The 22,220-nt window shown below is 34.5% G+C and overlaps 1 long non-coding RNA gene across 9 annotated transcripts in view; it reads right to left on the minus strand.

Moving 5' to 3' along the window:
- LOC102151347 overlaps positions 1-22,220 on the minus strand; it is a 115,403-nt gene that overhangs the window by 33,303 nt on the left and 59,880 nt on the right. The window contains exon 4 of one of the 9 annotated variants that reach the window (XR_005382623.1): positions 14,894-17,058. The exons of the other annotated variants lie outside the window; for them this stretch is intronic. This is a non-coding gene — a long non-coding RNA (uncharacterized LOC102151347). Of the gene's footprint in view, positions 1-14,893; positions 17,059-22,220 lie in introns of those variants that run through there. 9 annotated transcript variants of the gene reach the window in all.

The raw sequence follows: 22,220 nt of genomic DNA on the forward strand, positions 1-22,220 counted from the left end.
CAGCATATATAGTGTGATATTGTGTGTGTGTGCATGTGTGTTGGGAAAGGGGTTTGTTAGATCAAGCTATGCTCCTGGAGCATTCTAATCCTCAATGTACATGTACAGTCTACTGAGACATGTACAGTCTACTGAGAAACTAAGGGCATTCGAATCCAAATACACAGTCCAAAAATTTATACATCAAAATGAATGGTGATAGTAGCAGATTATGTAATCCATAGAACAAAATAAGGGCCACAAATCCATACTTATAAAAGTAAATATGAAATGAACAATTTAATAGGGAGGAGAGAATGTTCTTTCAGTAGAAAGAATAAAGGATTAGAAAATCATTGGCCAACAGCAAAGAAACAAACAATCCAATCATGAAATGGGCAAAAAACATGAACAGAAATCTCACAGAGGAAGACATAGACATGGCCAACAAGCACATGAGAAAATGCTCTGCATCACTTGCCATCAGGGAAATACAAATCAAAACCACAATGAGATACCACCTCACACCAGTGAGAATGGGGAACATTAATAAGGCAGGAAACCACAAATGTTGGAGAGGATGCGGAGAAAAGGGAACCCTCTTACACTGTTGGTGGGAATGTGAACTGGTGCAGCCACTCTGGAAAACTGTGTGGAGGTTCCTCAAAGAGTTAAAAATAGACCTGCCCTACGACCCAGCAATTGCACTGCTGGGGATTTACCCCAAAGATACAGATGCAATGAAACGCCGGGATACCTGTACCCCCATGTTTCTAGCAGCAATGTCTACAATAATAGCCAAACTGTGGAAGGAGCCTCGGTGTCCATCGAAAGATGAATGGATAAAGAAGATGTGGTTTATTACAATGGAATATTACTCAGCCATTAGAAATGACAAATACCCACCATTTGCTTCGACGTGGATGGAACTGGATGGTATTATGCTGAGTGAAATAAGTCAATCAGAGAAGGACAAACATATGGTCTCATTCATTTGGGGAATATAAATAATAGTGAAAGGGAATAGAGGGGAAGAGAGAAGAAATGGGTAGGAAATATCAGAAAGGGAGACAGAACATGGAAAACTCTTAACTCTGGGAAACGGACTAGAGGTGGTGGAAGGGGGGGTGGGGTGACTGGGTGGCGGGCACTGAGGGGGGCACTTGACGGGATGAGCACTGGGTGTTATTCTGTATGTTGGCAAATTGAACACCAATAAAAAATAAATTCATTATTAAAAAATATTTTTAAAAAATCATTTGGCAAACATCTTAATAATAATTGTTTTCTTCAAAAATTAACCATAGATGTTAAAATTAACAACTGAAATTTTATGAGAAGCAAGACATTTTTATGGGCTCAAATCATCTAGCTACAAGACACATATTAACTACAAAAGGAAAAATAATAATTTTACAATGGAAACACCGGACAGACACCACAAGATTAATTCCTGATATAATGCATTGAAAAGGAAACAATATCACAATATCAATATACCAAAAATGCATAATCTGAACCTAATCATGAGGACACATCAGACAAACATAAACTGAGGGGCAGTCCACAAATTAATAGTTAGTACTCTTCAAAATGGCAAGATTATAAAAGACAAGGAAAGACCTAGAAATAACCCTGGTAAAAGAAAACCAAGATAAATACTAAATGTAAAACCTAGATATAACCCTGGTGAAAGGAAATGAAAATAAATACTAAATGTAAGAACATTTTTCCCTTTTGCTATTAAGTTCATTAGTAACACAACTGGTCAAATTTGAAGAATCTAGGTAAGGAGAATCATAATAGCAAGGTTTAGATAATTATGTATATATATTATAGAGAATGATAAGAAAATGTGGTAAAATATCAGCATTTGGAAGATCTGGGTAAAAGACATACAGGGATTCTTTATACTGTTTTTTCAGTCTTTATTAAGTCTGAAGTTATCTGAAAGTAAAAAGATATTTTAAGAGGAAAAATTCAGTCCAAATATGGTCTGTAAGTGTTCTATCAGAAAGTCCATTGTACTTTGTGGAAGATTGCTGCAGCTCTTTTTGCTTTTGTATCTTGGCTGGCACCAAATATTGCATTGTAAAGATTAAGGGCATTTTATTGGTAAAACTTATGGCCTTATAAAAAGCCTGCTGAATGTTCACTGGTAAATGAAGGGTGTTAATATGAATCAACAAAACAATTTTAGACTTTGCCTCACCAGCATGGAAAAAGTACAAAACTTCAATAAGATGTTATCTAAATTTCTAAACAAGTCTTTGCTTATCCACAAACAGGAGTTTGGTTGCCTGGTACTCAGCTATAAGGATGAAAGCATCATTTGGAATTTTGGCTTTTATTTCTAGTGAGCTTTACTGTAAGTTGATTTTCAAATACCTAACTGACTAGAGAGCTGATACTTACAGAAGAGGTAAATAAACTGTTTTTGTGTTTGCTTACTAATAAATGTTTAGTCACTGTTTGTGAGATTTTTTTAATTTTTTATTTTTTTAATAATAAATTTATTTTTTATTGGTGTTCAATTTGCCAACATACAGAATAACACCCAGTGCTCATCCCGTCAAGTGCCCACCTCAGTGCCCGCCACTCAGTCACCCCCACCCCCGCCCACCTCCCCTTCCACCACCCCTAGTCCGTTTCCCAGAGTTAGGAGTCTTCCATGTACTGTCTCCCTTTCTTAGATTTCCCACTTATTTTTCCTCCTTTCCCCTTTATTTCCTTTCACTATTATTTATATTCCCCAAATGAATGAGGCCATAAAATGTTTGTCCTTCTCCAATTGACTTATTTCACTCAGCATAATACTCTCCAGTTCCATCTGAGATTTACCTTTATTATAACCTGTAGCAATGGGGAGTGGCTTGATTCTCAATCACTTCAAACTCCTTTGGTGGCTAATGTTTATCTATGGAAAAAAGCTTAAAATTGTAGGCACCCAAATTGGCTTAGGAGAGTTTGCAACAATGTTGAAGTCAGAATGAAAATCTCAAAGTACATTCCCCTCTACTCTGCACCTACAACCTCTGCAATGAGAAGAAAAGAAGTGGATTCCTAACCGCCAAATTACCAAGTAAGATGCGGGACCAAAAGAAATGGGGATTTAAAGGTTTAAGCTCACAGAGACTCCGTATTTTCATAGGATAATGGAAGAATTAAACATTTATAGGCAAAATAGGGCTATCAGTTCAGCATTTTGCTTTTCTGCATGTTAGGTAGCTTTTATTTCACTTACGGTTTTATATAACAGAAGTGCTCATGAATGGGTTTATGTGTCTATACACACACACACACACACACACACATATGTCCTCTTTTGTCTGAAGAATCTAGGTAGTTTAATTTCTGTTTTAAAAATAAGGAATTATAACATGATATTTCATTCATTTATTTAACAAATACTTATTGAGAACTTACAATGTTCCAGGGATTATTCAGGTATTTAAGATAAATCTTTTATAAACCAAAAAGACACAAATTCTAGCAATCATGCAGTTACATTGTTTTTTTTACTTAAGAAAAATTTTCCAGCCTGGAGAGGGAAGAAGGTATTCAAGTAGAAAGACCCTAGGCTCCCCTCAATCCACAAATACAACTAGAGAACTATCTAATCATTCAATACCTTAATTGACCTAAAGACTGGCAGAACAAACTGTACAACTAAAGGTAGAGAAGAGGCCACATTAAAGTAGGAAGTAGAGAGACATGATTTAGGACAGAAATGGATATGGTCACTGCAGTCATAGAGAAGGGCAAGAGATAGACTAGTACACAGGGGAGGTGACACAGGAAAAGATGAATCCCATATAAATCGGCTTGGGAAGTGAGAGGAGCCGAATTTCATGAGTTCTTGCAACCAGTGGAGCTTAAAGCCTGGATTTTTAAATTCAGTGGGCTTGGCTTGGGGAAAGCCTGGGACAATGGGGCTATTTTTAGAGAGAAGGCAGACAAAATGGCCCACAAACATACATCGTGGAAACAGTGATCTGAAGAGCACCTGAGACATTGTGGGGAGGTTATTTGCTCATCTTGAGCATGTCCCAGAGAGGCAGCATTCATGGAGAGACCTGTCCAGGAACAAAGGAACTGGCTAGTGCCATTTCCTTCCCTCACCCCTCAGCATAAGCATAGGGCCACCAGTGGGAACCAGAGCATCACAGACACTGCTACCTAACTTGCTTACACCAAGCCCCACCCCTCACGCACTGGTGGAATGGCTCTTCTCGGTCACACTTGCCTCAGTCACAGTGTGGCAGATCTCCTCATCAAAAAGACCAGCCCAAACCCCTGCAAAAGCTTCATCTCCGGGCCCAGGAGTTTAACAGAGCTTTGGTTCAGCAGCAGTAGTGACAAATCTAATTTCACAAGCAGACCAGAGCACATCCAGTTAGAATTCACCACATTCAGGCTAGGGACCAAATACTGCCCGCAGTGAACATCATACCCAATGAGAGAAAAACCAAGAGCTTTCCTCTAAGGTCAGGAACATGACAAGCATGTCTACTCTCACCACTGTTATTTAACATAGTACTGGCAGTCTTAGCCACAGTAATTAGGCAACAAAAATAAAGGCAAGGCATAATTCTTGGTAAGGAAGAAGTAAAACTTTCACTATTTGCAGATAACATGATACTATATATACAAAACCTTAAAGACTCCACCAAAAACTGCTAGAACTGATAAATGAATTCACTAAAGCTATAGGATACAAAATTAATGTGCAGAAATCTGTTGCATTTCCATATACTAATAATAAAGTAACAGAAAGAGAAATTAAGAAAATAGCCCCATTTACAATTGTACCAAAAATAAAATACCTACAAATAACTTAACCAAAGAAGTGAAAGACTTCTACTCTGAAAAGTATAAACATTGATGAAAGAAACTGAAGATGACACAAGAAGTTCCATGTTCATGGATTGGAAGAACAAATATTATTTAAATGTCTATACTACCCAAAGGAACCTACAAATTTAAGGCAATCTCTATCAAAATACCAACAGTATTTTTCACAGAACTAGAACAAAAATCCTAAGATTTATATGGAACCACAAAAGACCCTGAAAGGCCAAAGCAATTTTGAAAAAGAAAAGCAAAGTGGGAGGGAACACAATTCAGAATTCAAGTTATATTACAAAGCTGTAGTAATCAAAACAGTATGATACTGGCACAAAAATAGAGACAGATCAATAGAATAGAACAGAAAATGCAGAAATAAACTTACAAGTATATGGTCAATGAATCTTCTACAAAGCAGGGAAGAATATCCGATGAGAAAAAGATAGTCTCTTCAACAAATGGTATTGGGAAAACTGGACAGTAACATGCGAAAAAAAAAATGAAATTGGACCATGTTCTTTCACCATACATAAAAATAAATTCAAAATGGATGAAAGACCTAAATGTGAGACCTGAAACCATAAAAATCCTAGAAAGGAGCATAGGCAGTAATGTGTCTAATATCAGCCATAGAAACATTTTTCTAGATATGTCTCCTGAGGCAAGGGAAAATCAAGCAAAAATAAAATATTGGGACTTCATGAAAATAAAAAGCTTCTGCACAGCAAAGGAAGTAGCAAAACTAGAGGCAACCTACTGAATGGGAGAAGATATTTGTAAATGGCATATCCAAAAAGAGTTAGTATTCAAAATATATAAAGAACTTAAAGAAATCAACACCCACAAAAAAACAAATATTCCTATTGAAAATGTGCAGGAGAAATGAAGACATTTCTTCAAAGAAGACATTCAGATAGTCACATGAAAAGAGATGCCCAACATCACTCATTTTCAAAGAAATGCAAATAAAAACTACAGTAAGTTATCACCTCACAGCTGTCAAAATGGCTAAAATATAACACACAAGAAGCAACAAGTGTTGGCAAGGATGTGAAGAAAAAGAAACTCTCTTGCACTGTTGGTAGTAAATGCAAAGTGGTGCAGCCACTGTGGAAAACAGTATGGAAATTCCTCAAAAAAAGAAACCTATGACCCAGCAATTGTACTACTAGTTATTTACCTAAAGAATACAAAAAAAAAAAAATACTAATTCAAAGGGATACATGCATCTTGATGTTTATAATATATACTTGTATATCTTATATATAAATAGCCAAATTACAGAAGCAGTCCAAGGGTTCATAAACAGATGAATGGAAAAAGAAGAGTTGGTATACAATGGAATATTACTCAGCCATAAAAATGAATGAAATCTTGTCATTTGTAAAGACAGGGATGAAGCTACAGCGTATAATGTTAAGTGAAATAAGTCAATCAGAGAAAGACAAATACTATACGATTTTACTCATATGTGGAATTTTTAAAAAGCAAATGAGCAAGAGTAAAAAGAGAGACAAGTCAAGAAACGGACTCTTAATTATAGAGAACAAACTGATGATTACCAGTGGGAGGTGGGTGAGGAGATGGGTGAAATAGGTCATGGGGATTTTTTAAAATTTATTTTTATTTTTTATTTTTTTTTGGTCATGGGGATTAAGGAGCATAATTTTCATGATGAACACTAGATGATATATGGAATAGTTGAATCACTATACTGTATACCTGAAAGTAATATTTATGTTAATTATAATGGAACCAAAATGTAAAAAATAAAAAAAACTTTTGCCTTAGAATCAAATATGTTATATAAATATGTTAAGTTTGTTATAAAAAAATGGAATAATTCTTCTTCCTATCCTCCTCCCCCTCCCTCTTCTTCTTCTCCTTCTCCTTCTCCTTCTTCTTCTTTAGAAAACTGAAATTCTTTTAGGACTTTTAGTAATCCCTGTTACTTTGGGATTCCATGCCAATAAGAACAAGATAAAGTTAAAAGAAGGAAGAGGAAGGAGAAGAAGGGTTAGTGCTATTGTATCTCAGATATTCAGAGGTCTAGAACCTATAAAATTAATCAGACAACCAAACTGGGATATGTAACAGAAGTAAAAACTGATGAATAAAAATAGTAAGACTAAAATAGAAAGGAGATTAGAATTAAATACTTCAATTGGCAACTTCTGGACCTGGGTAATTTGGGAATACTTAGGGTCAAAATGCCTCTAAAATTACCTTTACATTAGGGATGTAGTGATGCTGACCTCCATCTGCCATATTCACCTGAATTAAGAAGCCTGAATAGTTCATTGCAAATCGTACCAGGTACCAAAACATCAGGTTGTTTCTGCTTCACTCAAAGAATTCAGAATGGAAGTGAAGTTTCAATCATGTGGAAAATGCAGAGATAGAATTAAATTTTGTTTCATTATTTCATATCCCATACCTCTTTCAGGATGTATAATTGAGATTATTAATCTGTAGATATCAGCTACAGTAAGTCTATAAAAAACAAACTGCTGACTGATTTGAGTTTACATTTCTCATTTAAATGCCATTACTAGGGGAAATGTACCTTTTTATTCAGATGTTCAATTACTAACATTACAGTAACTTTTGCAGCAAAAATAAATGTTAAAATTAGTGGACAAAGTTTGAAGAAAAACAGGATATTTGCATAGTCTTCGAGTGTCTCCCTCAAGATAGTTATCAATTACAAGGAAAAGAATAGTGACACTGAAGACAGCCAGTAGCTTACCTCCTTAATCAAATGATCTAGGTTAACATTGCCAGTAAATAAAATGTACCACCCCAATGTGCTTTTGATAAGACACAGTGAGACAAATGGACATAACATTATTCCTGGAGTATTCTTACCAAAATTGTACAGTCTCAATCTAATGAGAAAACATCAAATAAAGTCAAATTGAAAGACATCCTACAAAATAACGCACATATTCATCCAAAATATCAAGGTATGAAACAAGAAAAAACTGAGGAGCTTTCACAGACTCACAGGCTGGAGAGTATGGATACATAACAAGTAAATGTAGTGTGGAATTTTAGATTAGACTCTGATATGAAAAAAGGATATTAGGAAGAAAAAATGTTGAAATGTGAATGTTTTCTGCAGCATAGTTAATAATATTGTACCAATATTAATAATAATTATTCTGTGATTAAAATTTTAACATTAGAGGAAGCTAATGTAAGGGTATATATAAAATCTGTCATTTTTTCACAATTATTTTATAAGTCTGAAGTTATTTAAAAAAAGAAAAGAAAGAGAGTGTATTAAATTGTGGAATATTTAATCCAAAGCAAATTATTAATTCAATAACATATATTGTGGTATTATGCTTTCTAGAATAACCCTGAACAAGTTAAATTTTCTCCCTTGGATTCTTCCAGATTGAGACCTGATATGCCCCAATTTTCATTCAGCCACATATTTGTTGACTCAAATACAAATACTCCTTTGTAATGGCAAATACATCTTTAACTAAAGTATGATTTCTGTTACTATAATCATTTTGTATCATTATCAAAGCAAGCTACACAGACCAAACAAGGGGTTTACATGCTGAGGTGTCCATTTAGCTCTTTCCAGATAGATTTCATTTTGGCAAAGAGAATATAGTACCTAAACCTTATAATTACTTTTATTGTAAGCACATGATATATATGTCAGAAGGTTCTCTCTGAAACTTCTTGTGTTTCAGCCTTAACGGAGCCTGTTAATACACATTGAAAGTGAAAATTTCCTCCTTAAAAAAATACCATAGAGACTTTGCACTGAAGAATATCTGAACCCTAATAATCATAGACTTTAAATATTACTCTTCAGGGAAGAGCACTGCTTGGAGGACTGTAATGAGAAATCTTAAGACTTGTGAAATGATCTGAACTCCAAATAAACTGGGATCTGCTCGCCTTTTCTTTAATAGCAAATATTTAGTTTTTTATTACATTTTTTCTCTATACATGCTCAGCACCAAGACACTTAGATAATTTAGGTTACTCAGTAGGATCCAAACCTCCAAAGTAACATAGACAGTATCTGATTTACAGCTCTTGATCATTACTGTCTGGTAATTTCACCACTTCTTAATTTACCCATATCACAAGTTGAAGACCACAACATTTCGACTTGGTCATTGTGATAATCTGTGTATGTTTCCTTTCAGAGTTCATGGTACTACCACATTTCCATTCATCTAGATTTAGTGATAAAGAAATATATGTCCCTTTTCAGCTAATATTGTCAATCAACATATCCAGCCAATTTTAACATAAAAACATTTTAAGATTTGACACTTTCAATCTACTCACTTTTTATTCTCTCAGATACTTATTATACATACATTTGTTGATCTAAAACCAGAGCTTTTTCTAAAGTGGATTATAACCCCTGTCCCATTCATTCTTTCTAATGCCTTTTATTTTTTATCATCTAAAACCTAGATCTATTCTATATCACAACTATTCTTCAAAAAAATGGAGATAATTCACATTACAAAAAAATAGGATAATTTTTTCACAGATGAATTTTGGGTGTGTGACCTAAGCATAGTCTAACCGCAAAAGTTATCATCTGATATACCTCTTATGCTACACCATAATCTCTAGCCATGCTGAACTTCATTTATCTGCTACTGTCCTTGTGCATATACTCATGATCCTTTTAGGATCACATCCTCCTGTTACATCAAAGCCAATTTTTTTTAAGGTTTATTTAATTGAGAGAGAGAGAGGGAGACAGCACAGGCGGAACAGAGTGAGGGGGAGAAGGAGAGGGAGAGAATCTCAAGCAGACTCCTTGCTGAGTGCAGAGCCCCATGTGAGGCTCTATCACACAACCCTGAGATCATGATCTGAGCCAAAATCAAGAGTGAGAGGCTTAACCTACTGAGCCACCCAGGCATCTCCAAAGCCAACTTTTTTTTTTTTCAGAGCCAACTTTTAATACTCAGATTAAATGTCTTCCAGATTCAAATTTGTTTTATGATAAGGGAGTACGTTGTACAACATTATAGAATAAGCCCAGTTTACCTTTATTGGAATTTTGTATGCACTGGTGGTCCCATATGGGATTGTCACTTTCTGAGGACATATGTTTTGATACAATTATTCATATTATGACCTATAGACTGGCTGCATCAAAATCACCTGGATTGCTTGTTAAAAATCAGATCCTGGTGTCCCCTTTTGAATCTAGGGGACTATCTCTAGAGATAAGGACCCAAGAAACTGATTCTTAATAAATTGGTATTTATACACTAAAGTAGAGCACTATTAATGAACTGAAATAGCACTGACTTTGGAATAAGGTACATCTTTGTCTTTGGATGTATTACCTCTCAGCATAGATTTTCTTACCCATAAAATGAGAATAAAAATAATATCTAGCACATGAATTAGGTGGGAAAAAACAAATATAATAACATATGCCTAAAATAGCATAGACATTTAATGATACATAATTTTCCTTCCCTAACTCCATTCCCCAAACCCTATATACTCAGAAATGACATATTGATATTTTAAATACATTTAGCAAATAATATCTATTATAATAGCTTATATATAGAAGGGCTATAAAAGTTTACTTTCAGAGATGGCAGTAAGGAGAGAAAAATTCTCCCTAGAAATACTGTATTAGTATGCAAGACACTGGGGCACCTAGGTGGCTCAGTTGGTTAAGCATCTGTCTTCGGCTCAGATCCTGATCCCAGAGTCCTGGGATCCAGCCCCTTGTCAGGGCTGTTGAGCAGGGAGCATGATTCTCCCTCTCTCTCTCTGCTGCTCCCCTGCTGTGCTATCTTGCTCTGTCAGATAAATAAATAAAATCTTTTTTAAAAAAGTATGCAAGACACTGTAATTAAGGCAAATTTTAGAAGACTAAAGATCATTTGTGAGTACTTATGAAACCTACCAATGATAATGAGAAATAGTAATGAATCACTACCAAAAGTCATGGAAAAGTACTTTCACTTTATAAAAGAGTATTGTGGGACACCTGGATGGCTCAGTGGTTGAGCGGCTGCCTTCAGCTGGGGGTGTGATCCCGGGGATCAAGTCGTGCATCAGGATCCCTGCAAGGAGCCTGCTTCTCCCTCTATATCTCAGCCTCTCTCTGTATGTCTCACATGAATAAATAAATAAAATCTTTAAAAAAAACCCAGAGTATTGTACATTTAGATATGGGTGATGGCAAATACACCGTGCTTTGTGGCTTAAGCAAGGCATTTAACAATAATAGAACAATTGCCTTCTAGGTATAATTGAGAAATACAGGTATGATGATTGTACTGCTGGGTATATTGGTAGATGCCTAAACAGCTGTTTTATAAACAATTAGATATTGCATAAGGGGTAGCCACTGGGCATTTAAAAAATGTACTTTGAATCATGGCACTTGGGAGATAAAGAGATTGAAATTCAGCTCACATTCAACATAGCAAGCCATGTGCCTAAGGTGGTGCTATACCCACCTGCAAGAAGCACATCTACAAAAGTGTATTTTTGCTTTCACAGCTCATCTGACCAAAGGGAGTGCCATTCTTTAATATGTTCAAAACTCTGTAAGGGGGTCTTATAGATTAGTCTCAAGTTGGCTCCTACAAACAAAAATGTGGAGATGTGGGAGACAGTTTCCCATACACAAGGAACAATATGATTCTGTATATCCCAGCACAGTCACCAAAGTGATAACCTTAGTCAGATCCATAGTTTCCTGAATCCCTAAACAGTATAGGGAAGGAACGGAAGTAAGCTGGACGACTGGCAAGGCATAGTGCTTGGGATAAAGGATGACCCAGTAGCTACTTACAGAGACCAGTAACTAAAGACAAAATGGTAATGAGGATAAAACTGCCGCTGCCACAAGGATAGAGAGGACACTAAGTAACAGACATCCTCCCCTCCAACGGCCACCTCTGTAAACCTCCTGGAACTTAATGGAAGTCCAGGCCAAAGCGTGGATGAACCTGAACTAAGATTAAATTTTTGCCAGCTGGCAAAATAGGAGATGAACATAAAAATTAATTTAAGTAATTAAAAATTAATTTAAGTAAAACATTGCATGGCCTGAGAGTCATACCTGCTATACAAATGTAGATTGAATTTAACTATTTTAAAGCTAAGGTAAATTGGACTATATTTATGTAATCATTGCACTTATCACAATTAAAAGGAAAAACAGACAACTCAGAGAAAACTCCATATAGTTGATTGGCTTAACTGCTATCTTGGAATATATAGACATTTCTAAGAAATGCCTTTATCAATATTACTCCCTGTACTTTCTTGCCTTGTGCAAAAGACTATCCTTGTTTTGTTTTGTTTTTAAGATTTTATTTATTTATTCATGACAAACACACAGAGAATGGTAGAGACATAGGCAGAGGGAAAAGCAGGCTCCAGGCAGGGAGCCTGATGCAGGATTCGATCCTAGGACCCCGGGATCATGACCTGAGCCAAAGGAAGATGCTCAACTGCTGAGCCACCTAGGCAACCCTATCCTTGTTTTTAAGCACCTGCAAAATATACTTTTAAAAGGATCTGTGCAATAGCACAACTGTTTTACATCAGTGATTTTATTGCATATGAATGGAAAATTAAGTGAAATGTAGTGCTGCAAAAATTCTAAAGAAAATTAGACTTGCAATTATAAACTGAACTTTCAATATTACACTTTCTACTGTTTCCAAGATTATATAACTAAGTCTTCAGCTTTTAGCTAGGAATGTCATTCCCTTTAGGGCCTGACATATGCCACTGGTTAGATCCTAAATCATTCAAAGAAAGATGCAGAAGCCTAAAACCTGGTCAGTCTCAGTCCTGCTTTTCTGTAACCTGAAGATAATTAGTTGATGTTGTATCTGGCCTCTGTACCAAGGTTACAAATTGAATGGAGTACTTATGGTTCTTGCTTAAATGGCAGAGACACCCAAAATTAATGTCTCCTCATTGCTTTATGCTAGAATTATATAATTTGACTCACTCCCTGTACATGAGACAAGATTTTTTCTTTACTTGTTTTTCTAAAAACTTAATTACTTAAATCTGAATGGAATAAAAATAACTCTCTAGCATATGAAAATTAAAATGATGTGGTTAGTAGCAGTAGAAATTGCATAAAGGAAAAGGATCATGACACTTTGTCACAGAAAGGCAAAAATGAAAGTTCTGTGAATCTGAGAAACTTATCTTATAAAACAAAATATCAATATTTCCAGAATATCTTTTATCTTTTAAAAATGACAAATACGTGGGTGACTGGGTGACACAGTCCGTTAAGTGTCTAACTCTCAGTTTCTCCTCATGGTCGTGATCTTAGCATTCTGAGATTGAGCCCATCATGCACTCCACACTCAGTGGGGAGTCTGCTTAGGACTCTCTTTTCCTCTGTCCCTCCCCTACCCCCCGGGTACTCAGGGTTCTCTCTTAAATAAATAAACAAATAAACAAATTAATTAAATAAAAATGACAAATACTTTTTTGCTGATTACAGAAACATGTGAAAATCCAGAAAATAAACTAAGTAAACTTACTTATAGTTTACCTACAAGTATAAAAATTCAGAAAATAAACTAAGAAAATTAAACATAGCTTACCTGCAAGTGATAGAATTCCATATTTTGATGAGTTCCATTCCATTCTCCTCTCAGGGAGAAAAAGTACACAAAAAGTACATTTAAAAAAGAAACAGATTTATCTAGTTTGGGAATTTTTTTCTTGATAATGTATTATTAACATCTTTGAGTATAATGAAATATTTATCCACAGACCATTTTTAAAGGCTGCACTAGATAAAATACCATTGTAAAATTTTAACACAAATTGATTAGCCCATCTCTTATTGTTAAGCTTAGTTGGTAAATTTTTTAGCTCTGATAAATCAGGCTTTGATAAATAATTGATGTAATGGAATATTTATGAGCATCCATAATCAAAATTCTTAAGGATCAACTCTTAGGGCTTAATAGCAAACCACAGAGTACCCACTTTTATTGTTTTCTGTTATTGTTGTTATGGCCAATTCATCCTCAAGAGACTCTCTACCAGTATTAATCCCCTGTCCAATATTTCAGAGTGTTCAGGTTTCAGAAACTTTACTGACATGGAGCACTTCTCTCATTTTACTCCTACTAGTTTATGATATATGCCATATCCATTTTACTTTGCACTTGTTTACTTACCAATGACATTTAACATTTTGTAAATATTAATTACTTGTGTATATTCATATATAATTTTTAAAATTTTTGTTCTTTTTACATATTAAGTGGAGTATTTATCTTTTTCTACATTTTGAAGAGCTCTCTTTGTTAATTAATATTTTGTGTAAGGTATATTGCCAATATTATTTTTACCAATTTATTATTGCTCTTTTGAACTCTTTATTCAGGTGTAGTATAGGTACAGGAAAGTACACAGCTTAATAAATTTCACAAACTGTATCCATTGGTGTAATTAGTAACCATATATGGAAACTGAGAACCCTGACAGCAGAGACCTTTCTGCTCCTTCTAGTCCTTATTCTCTCCTCCAAAGGTGATTAATATTCTGACTTCTTTGTTTTTAATATTCTGACTTCTAACAGCTACTTCTGTTTGTTAGTTTATCTCCATTTGTTCGTTTCTTTTAGCTTCACATAATTGGAATTATACTATATATGCTCTTTTGTGCCTGGTTTCTTTTACACAACATGATATTCCTGAAATTTATCCATAAGGTTGCATTCATTCCACTGAATCCCACTTCATTCTACTGTGTGACTTTATCTTATTGGTGACAAGCATTTGGGTAGTTTTCTTTTTGGAGCTATTAAATATAATGATGGATATTAAACATATATGATTGTCACAATTCAAAATAAGTAAAATAGTTTAGGAAAGCTCCAAGAAAGTGGAAATAAAATTAAGAGATAAAAAATGTGAGGAAAAAACATAAGAAATCCAGAAGACAAATCTACGAGATGCAACAACAGAAAATAAAACAACCCCCGCCAAAACCCATCAAATTGAGAAGATAAAATCATTTGAAAAATAAAATAGAATTTCCCCAGCAGAAGAAAAAATAACCATTTGGATTAAAAGGGACTACCTTGCAATAGTAGGACATGTGGAAGCTGACCCATAATTGGACATAGCAGTATGAAATTTAACTATCTCAAGAATAAAATCATCCTTAGGAGGCAGGGAGGGTGGTTGGGTGAAATGGATGAAGGGGGTCAAAATGTACAAACTTTCAGTTATAAAATAAGTAAGTCATGGGTGACTATAGTTGACAAAACTGTATTATATATTTGAAATTGCTGAGAGTATATCTTAAAAGTTCCAATCACACACAAAAAAATTGTAACAACACATGGTGATCAGTTTTAATTAGACTTATTGTCATGGTATGATAATTTTGCAATATATACAAATATTGAATTATGTGAAACTAATGTTATATATCAATTATCAATACATATGCATAATCAATATATCTCAAGTTTTAAAAAAGAATGACATCATCTAAAAAGACAAAAACACATTATGTTCAAAGCAATAAGAAAAACACTGGCATCTTACTGTCCAACTGACCTACTGCAGGTAGAACACAATGAAGCAATGCCTTCAAAAATGTAGAAAAAGCTCTATCCCAGAATTCTGTCTCCGTTAACATCATTACTAAATATGTAGGTAAAATAAAGATATCATTATTAAATATATAAGTAAAATAGAGATATCATTAGACACGCAAAGTATTTGAATATTTATCTCTTACCTGAGTAATTATTTAAGGACTTACTCTGGAAAAAAATGAGGATGTAAACCTAAAATAGGAAACAAAGGATCTAACCAATAAAGGGAAGCAGTAAAGGGAAGTCCCAGCATTTCAAGTGTTCAACAAGTCTAGAGAGCAATCACTTTAAAGCTCCAGGAAAGAAAAAGAATATAAGAAAATCAGAATCCATATATAAAGAAACTATTCAAATTGGAAAAGGAATTCAATGGCCTTCAATTAAGGGCATGAAACAGCCCAAGCAATAATGCAAGAAGATGACTCTCAAATTTTCTGCTTTTAGAATCAACTTTTAAGAAAAGCTGTGAAACTTATGGTTATAAAATAGATGGCAATTTTTTTCCCACTTTGACCACATATATGTAAAAGTACAGGAGACAGCTGTTGGGAGGTAGAAAAAGAAGGAAAGATGTAGAGAAAAACAAAAAAAAATATTTTCATCTTTCAGACTGAGAAAGAGAAAGACACTGAATAATAAATAGAAGATTGAATATATAATTTGTATGGAAATATAAACTCACTACCACTCAGCAGTACAAAAATAAGGTAGTTGTTTTTTCTAAAACTGGTCTAATCTTTCTGACAAAGCTCCTGTTAAATCTGTTGTTTCCAGTTTAAACTGTTGTGTTGTTGTTGTTGTTGTTATAATTCAGCTTATTCTAGGTAAATGCCTTGTCTGCAAAATTTCTTCCCCCTCATATACTTTCCTTCTCTCCTACCTGAACTTGATATCAAATATAAGTAGGAGAGGGCTATGTGAGCTCCTGTACTGTATTCCCATCAGTCCTCTGGCCCCCTTAGGGTTATTCCTTAATGTGCCTGGATACCCTACAGGCTTCCTCTGCTAACATTTGCAATGAAGAATTGTGTTTTGTTCTCTTGGCTCCCTTGAGGCCGATGAACTTCTTTTTTGACTTAACCCCACTTTGGCTCTTTCCAGCAGCCCATTCCTCCAGGTCTCAGTGAAGTCTCCCTCTGGCCCTTGGCTTAGTTCACACATCCAAACATTTCAAACCTCCTCCTTGCAGCCCCCATAGCAGGCCAGCTGGTTTTCATCTCAGCTACTTCCCTGTCCCCACAAGACAGGAACTTGTGAATTGATTCTATATCACAAAGTCATAAATTACACCCTTTCTCTCCATAACCACACTGAACCCCCATGTGTGCCCTGCTGTGTTTGTGCAAGAATACATTTCCGCAGACCTCACTGTCTTTGGCTTTCCCTCAGCCACACAGTCCTCCGTCCTCTTTCCCCAATGGTGGAGAGTTAGGGCAAGTGTGCATATAGGTGATTTTACTGCTTCTTTCCCACTTCTCTTTCCCACAATCCACTGACTGCAAAGGGTTTTCATTTACTCTACTTCTTATCTGGCAAGCACTTCCTCTACATCATATTCTCCATATTCCATTTGACTTTCTTCTTTAACTATGACAATAGAATTGCTATGGGAGAAAAAAGAAGGAATAAAGAAAGATATTAGTTTAACGGTTTCAAAATAATTGACGACCTGCTTAAATTTGAAAAACAGTGTTATTTTTAAAGAGTGGTATATACAACTGTATTTGGGAAGAAAAAGTGCATGTGCCAGAAGAACTGAAATAAAAATGCTTAAAAGTATTATTCTGGATATGTGAATCAGGAGTTAGGAGGAGAAGGGCATGGGACAATTGTTTTTTATTATAAATTTTTGTGTACTATTTAATATACTGTTTCACAATCCAAGTTTTTATTTCTTCCTACTAATTAAGCCATGAATTCATCAGGAATAGGTTCCAGCAGCTCAGCCTCCTTGACATTGATCTTCAAAATGAGTTGCTTTCTGTAGAGCATGATGGTACTTCAGTTGAACCCAGAGACTCACTTATTTCTCACATATCCATGATTATTTTCCTTCATATATTTTGGTAATCAATCTCAACTCATAGAGTACTTAATATAAAATACACATTTTCTTGTCAAGAATCATGACTTTAACTTACTTAACATTATCAATCCTTCCAATGTAATATTAGTGGAGCAAATGTTATAGGATTTTAAGAAAATTATTTAATCTTTCTAATTTCACTGTCTTCATCTACAAGATGGGGATGACAGGCGCAATGAGAGGCATTAGAATAGACACAAAGACATAGCAAAGCTAAATTCTTGTACCTAAATGTCTTGAGTGCTTGATTAATTATTCCATATTTTTGAAAAAAAATTTACCACAATATGTCTAAGGTATTTTTTAAATTAATTTTTCTTGGTAAATAAGGAAAAATTTTAAATCATATTCAGATGGTTTAACATTCCTTATTTCAGAATATATTCCTTTTATTGTATTTTACATTGCTGAGTTTTATATTTGTTTTGTTTCTTATTCAGAAATACATTTTTTCTTATATTAGATCACTAAATTAAGCCTTCTTGATCCATAATAATCTTTCTTACCATTTTCCTTCTACCATACTCCATTTTGTTTCAGGAGATCTATCCAGTTTGCTTATTACATCACTGATACAATTCTATGTAATATTTATTCTGTTCTGTAGGTTTTATGCACATTTCAATTCTATTAATTTTTAGTTTGCTACTAAAAATTACAATATTAAAAAATAAAAATAAAAAAATAAAAATTACAATATTTTCTTATCTCTCAGCATCCTTTTTATTTCTTTTTTTTTCATCCTTTTTATTTCCATCTTTCATATTAATGAATAGTTTTTTTGCTCCTTTCACAAAGTCTGATTCCTTGAATTATTTTACTAGCTCAATGCAGAAAGGTTGTAAAATGTATTTTAATTTTCCTGTAGTAAATCTTTTTTTTTAAGTCTGTTTTTTCCACATCTTCTATATTATATTCCTTTCAATGTTGAAGAGTATTCCCATAGACCTCAACTTGTTGGAATATGCTCTTCCTCTGTTGACATACAAGAATAGAGAATGATTTATCCAGGCCAGATGTGGGCCATAAACAGACAGAGGGCTCTCAGAACCATTCAATGACCACATGATTGCTATTAGAACCCTATTCTCAGGTATGAAGCTTCAACTGGAGGTTGGTTGATAAAATTTCACTTCCTTAGTTAAGTGAGCCTGGGAGCTTCAGGAAGAAGCCAGAGCCTTTGAAAGGCAACTCAGACTCAAAACACATTTCTCTTTTTAGTGAAGCTGCTGCACTAATTTCTAACTCTGATTCCCAACTTCTTTGCTGTCCAGCCTCTCTGTCAAGAGACATCTGACTCCATTGCCCTTTTTTCTGGTTATGACACCTGCCAGATCAAAGAGGACCTGCATCATTCAGCTGGATTTCTATAGTATCTGCATAGTAGAGCTATGACTTCCCTCATAGCTTCTTTTTTAATGTAGCAGCAAAAACAAATGTCTATCCTTGGTCCTTTGCACTTGACCTTCCATTTTAGAGAATTTTTTTCTCTTCAAACAAGAAAAGTAGATCACATTGCCATTAAAAAGTTTAGATGGTATTATAAAATTTTTTAAAAGATGAAATTTACTATTTTTTCTCTACATATTTGGTAAGACATATTTTCAATTTGTAGGAAAAAAATTGGATTTCCTAGAACTTGTATACTATATTCAGAATGTTTTTTTTTTTTAATTTTTCTTTTATTTATTTTTGATAGTCACACAGAGAGAGAGAGAGAGGCAGAGACACAGGCAGAGGGAGAAGCAGGCTCCATGCACCGGGAGCCCGACGTGGGATTCGACCGCGGGTCTCCAGGATCGCGCCCTGGGCCAAAGGCAGGCGCTAAACCGCTGCGCCACCCAGGGATCCCTATTCAGAATGTTCAAGTATTAATAAAGAGTTAATACATGAGAAATACACAAAACATTTGTCTTTGGCTCACAAATTATATTGTTTAATTAATAATCTTGACCTTTCCAGGGTCTGTTTGCAGTGAAATCCTTCCACCTTGCTGCTTTCCTTGCTTGCTTTTGTGTCTTAGGGGTTAGGTTGCTGTAGGGGTGGAAAGGACCAAGTCCTGCCAATTGTTCTTCTAGGCTTCTATGTCTCTTGGCTTCTAGCTAGTTCTGATTCAGCACTAGTGGGTCATTGGTAAGTGGGAATAAAGAGACAGCCAGCCAGCTCTATTTCCACCTCTGGGCCACAAGTGGCATTCCCAGTACATTTTTACTCTCTTAAACTGCCAATTCAACTGATAGACCTATTATGACTGCATTTTATCACTGGTGACCCTGTGCTCTGAGCTTTGGTAAAACTACTTCTCTTTGCCACTCCAGCCCAGGGATGATGGCATCCTGCAGTTATTAAATTCTGAGTTGCCTCCCCAGCCTGATGACTTATTAATTCTTTATCACCTATGTAAGTAATCACCTACATTAAATTACTTCTGTTTCTAATACTTAGTGTTTTCCATTTAATACTCTAACTGATATCCAAGCATTACATGAATATATATCACTATCTCAAATTTATATCCATTGTAAGTTTTTCCATTTTAGTGTTATGTTCTCTTTATGCCTTTAGTACTATTGATGATGTTGATTATAATATGAAAATAAATGCATATTTTAACTCCCTTTCTCAGATTCCTCCTTAAAGGAAAAAAAGTTGTTAAAACACTTATGAAATGTAAAACTGCCAAAAAATAAAGATAGTAAACAACAAAAAAAATAAAAAATAAAGTTTTTCTAACCTAGATAGGAGTTTGCATTTTAAAGGGCTATTTAATAGCAGTACAAGGCCAAATACTAACATTTGTGTAATTTTTGCTTTATATGGAGTAGTTTTCACATTGAGTACAGTTTTCTATTGCTGTTTAACTGTTTATTGAGACACTGAGCAGCTAAGCATCCAGACTTGATTTAATTACAGAATCTTAGATGCCAAATATATGCCAATTAATTAACAGTTGAATGCTAATATTAAAAATAATTTTTAAAATATTAAATGGTATGATGTTATTTTCTGAGCAACAGTTTTTTCATGATATTATCTGCAAAATTTTTATTTTTTTATAAATTTGAAACAATTCTCAATTGAAAAAGTGTCAGCTTTTATCTCTATGTTAAGCAAAGGTATCAACTCCTGTTTTGCAGTTGGATAATGCATAATTACATATCTTAAGCATTGCATTTTATAAAAATCATGTGTTCTGGTTAAAGAGAACTAGAAATTCATAGTCAATAAAACCTAGTATGAAATTTCCCTTAGAGTCACTTAAAAACTGAACCAAAGCCAACAGGTCTTGCCTTATACCTATAGAATGGCCCATTTACACAACTTCTGCTAATGCAGTAAGACTTTCAATGGGCCAAAGTCTTCTGAGTTTTTGCCAACAGACGTGGAGATTTCCTGTAATTACTACATCTGGGTATTTTGCTGGAATGATGTATGTGAAAAGGATCAGAAAAGTTTATGGGTAAATTGATATGATAATTGCTACAGCTTTGTTACATTTAATCATTTTATTACAGTTTATGAGTTCAGCTGCTAATGGCTTTGGTTATTTTCTTTGTACAGGGATTGAATTTTTTCCAGGATAGGCCTTCTGCTCCTACCTACATATCATGCTTCTCCAGAGAGAATCATCCATTGTATAGTATAGAATTTTTCTCTAGCTAGAATGCTGTAGACAGAACAAATTAACACCCTGACACAGTGAGAAAACAATGTGCATACCTTGCTTGATCCACATTTTTACTTGTATCATAACACAAACTGTCTAGGTAATTAACACCTACAGATTCCCAGAAGTTACTTTACTCACTGCCCTATGGCATTACTCAATACACTACTTTGTGATATCAGTGTATCCTCCTGGTAATCCACCTAAGAAGTCTTCAGAAAGCAGTTAACCCTAAATTAACCTAACTTCACTACCATGCTGGCGATAAAACTGGCTTTCCTATATAGTTTGTAAAATATTTTAACAGAAAAATAATGAAGTAACTAGAAGTAACAAGCAAATTGCTATGATCACAGTTTGGGCAAAGCAGAGGATGGGAGTGGAGGAAAAGGAGAAGTGGGGATCCCAGGACCTTGGGAAAAGTGTTAAAAAAAAAAAATATATATATATACTCTATAAGTTATTCATCTATACATTGTTTATAATTCCAAAGGAACTCAAATATCTGCATTAGAGGATCAATTATCATAATACTATGAAAAATTAGAATATTAGAAAACAATTTTTACTGACATTCAAAAAAATCATTTTATTTGCTCAGAAAATCCAAATATATATGCCTTATGATGCTATTATTAGATCAGCTGTCCTTTATGAATATTCAGAAAGATGCTAGAATGATAGAGGCTATTTCTGAATGGTGAAAGACTGGTGATTTTGAAAATCTGTACTTTTGTATTTTTTTTCCAAGATTATATTTTTGGTTGATTTTTTTTTTCATTCTCCTTGCCTTTCCTTATCTGTTCAAATGTAGTACTGAAATTACTATGTGCCTCAGTTTTCTCAATTCCTAATCAGATTGCAATTTTGTAATTGTTAATCATTTGCTTTTTAAGTTTTTACACAATTAGGGAGAAGTGAATTTAAAAGCTAAAGCTTTTAAAATTTAAAAGCTTTTTTAATTTAAAAATTAAAATATTTCACAAAACTAAATCATGCATTCATAAATTTCA

The sequence above is a fragment of the Canis lupus genome, chromosome 32, assembly GCF_011100685.1.
Source record: "Canis lupus familiaris isolate Mischka breed German Shepherd chromosome 32, alternate assembly UU_Cfam_GSD_1.0, whole genome shotgun sequence".
In the NCBI taxonomy this organism is placed as follows: Eukaryota; Metazoa; Chordata; class Mammalia; order Carnivora; family Canidae; genus Canis; species Canis lupus.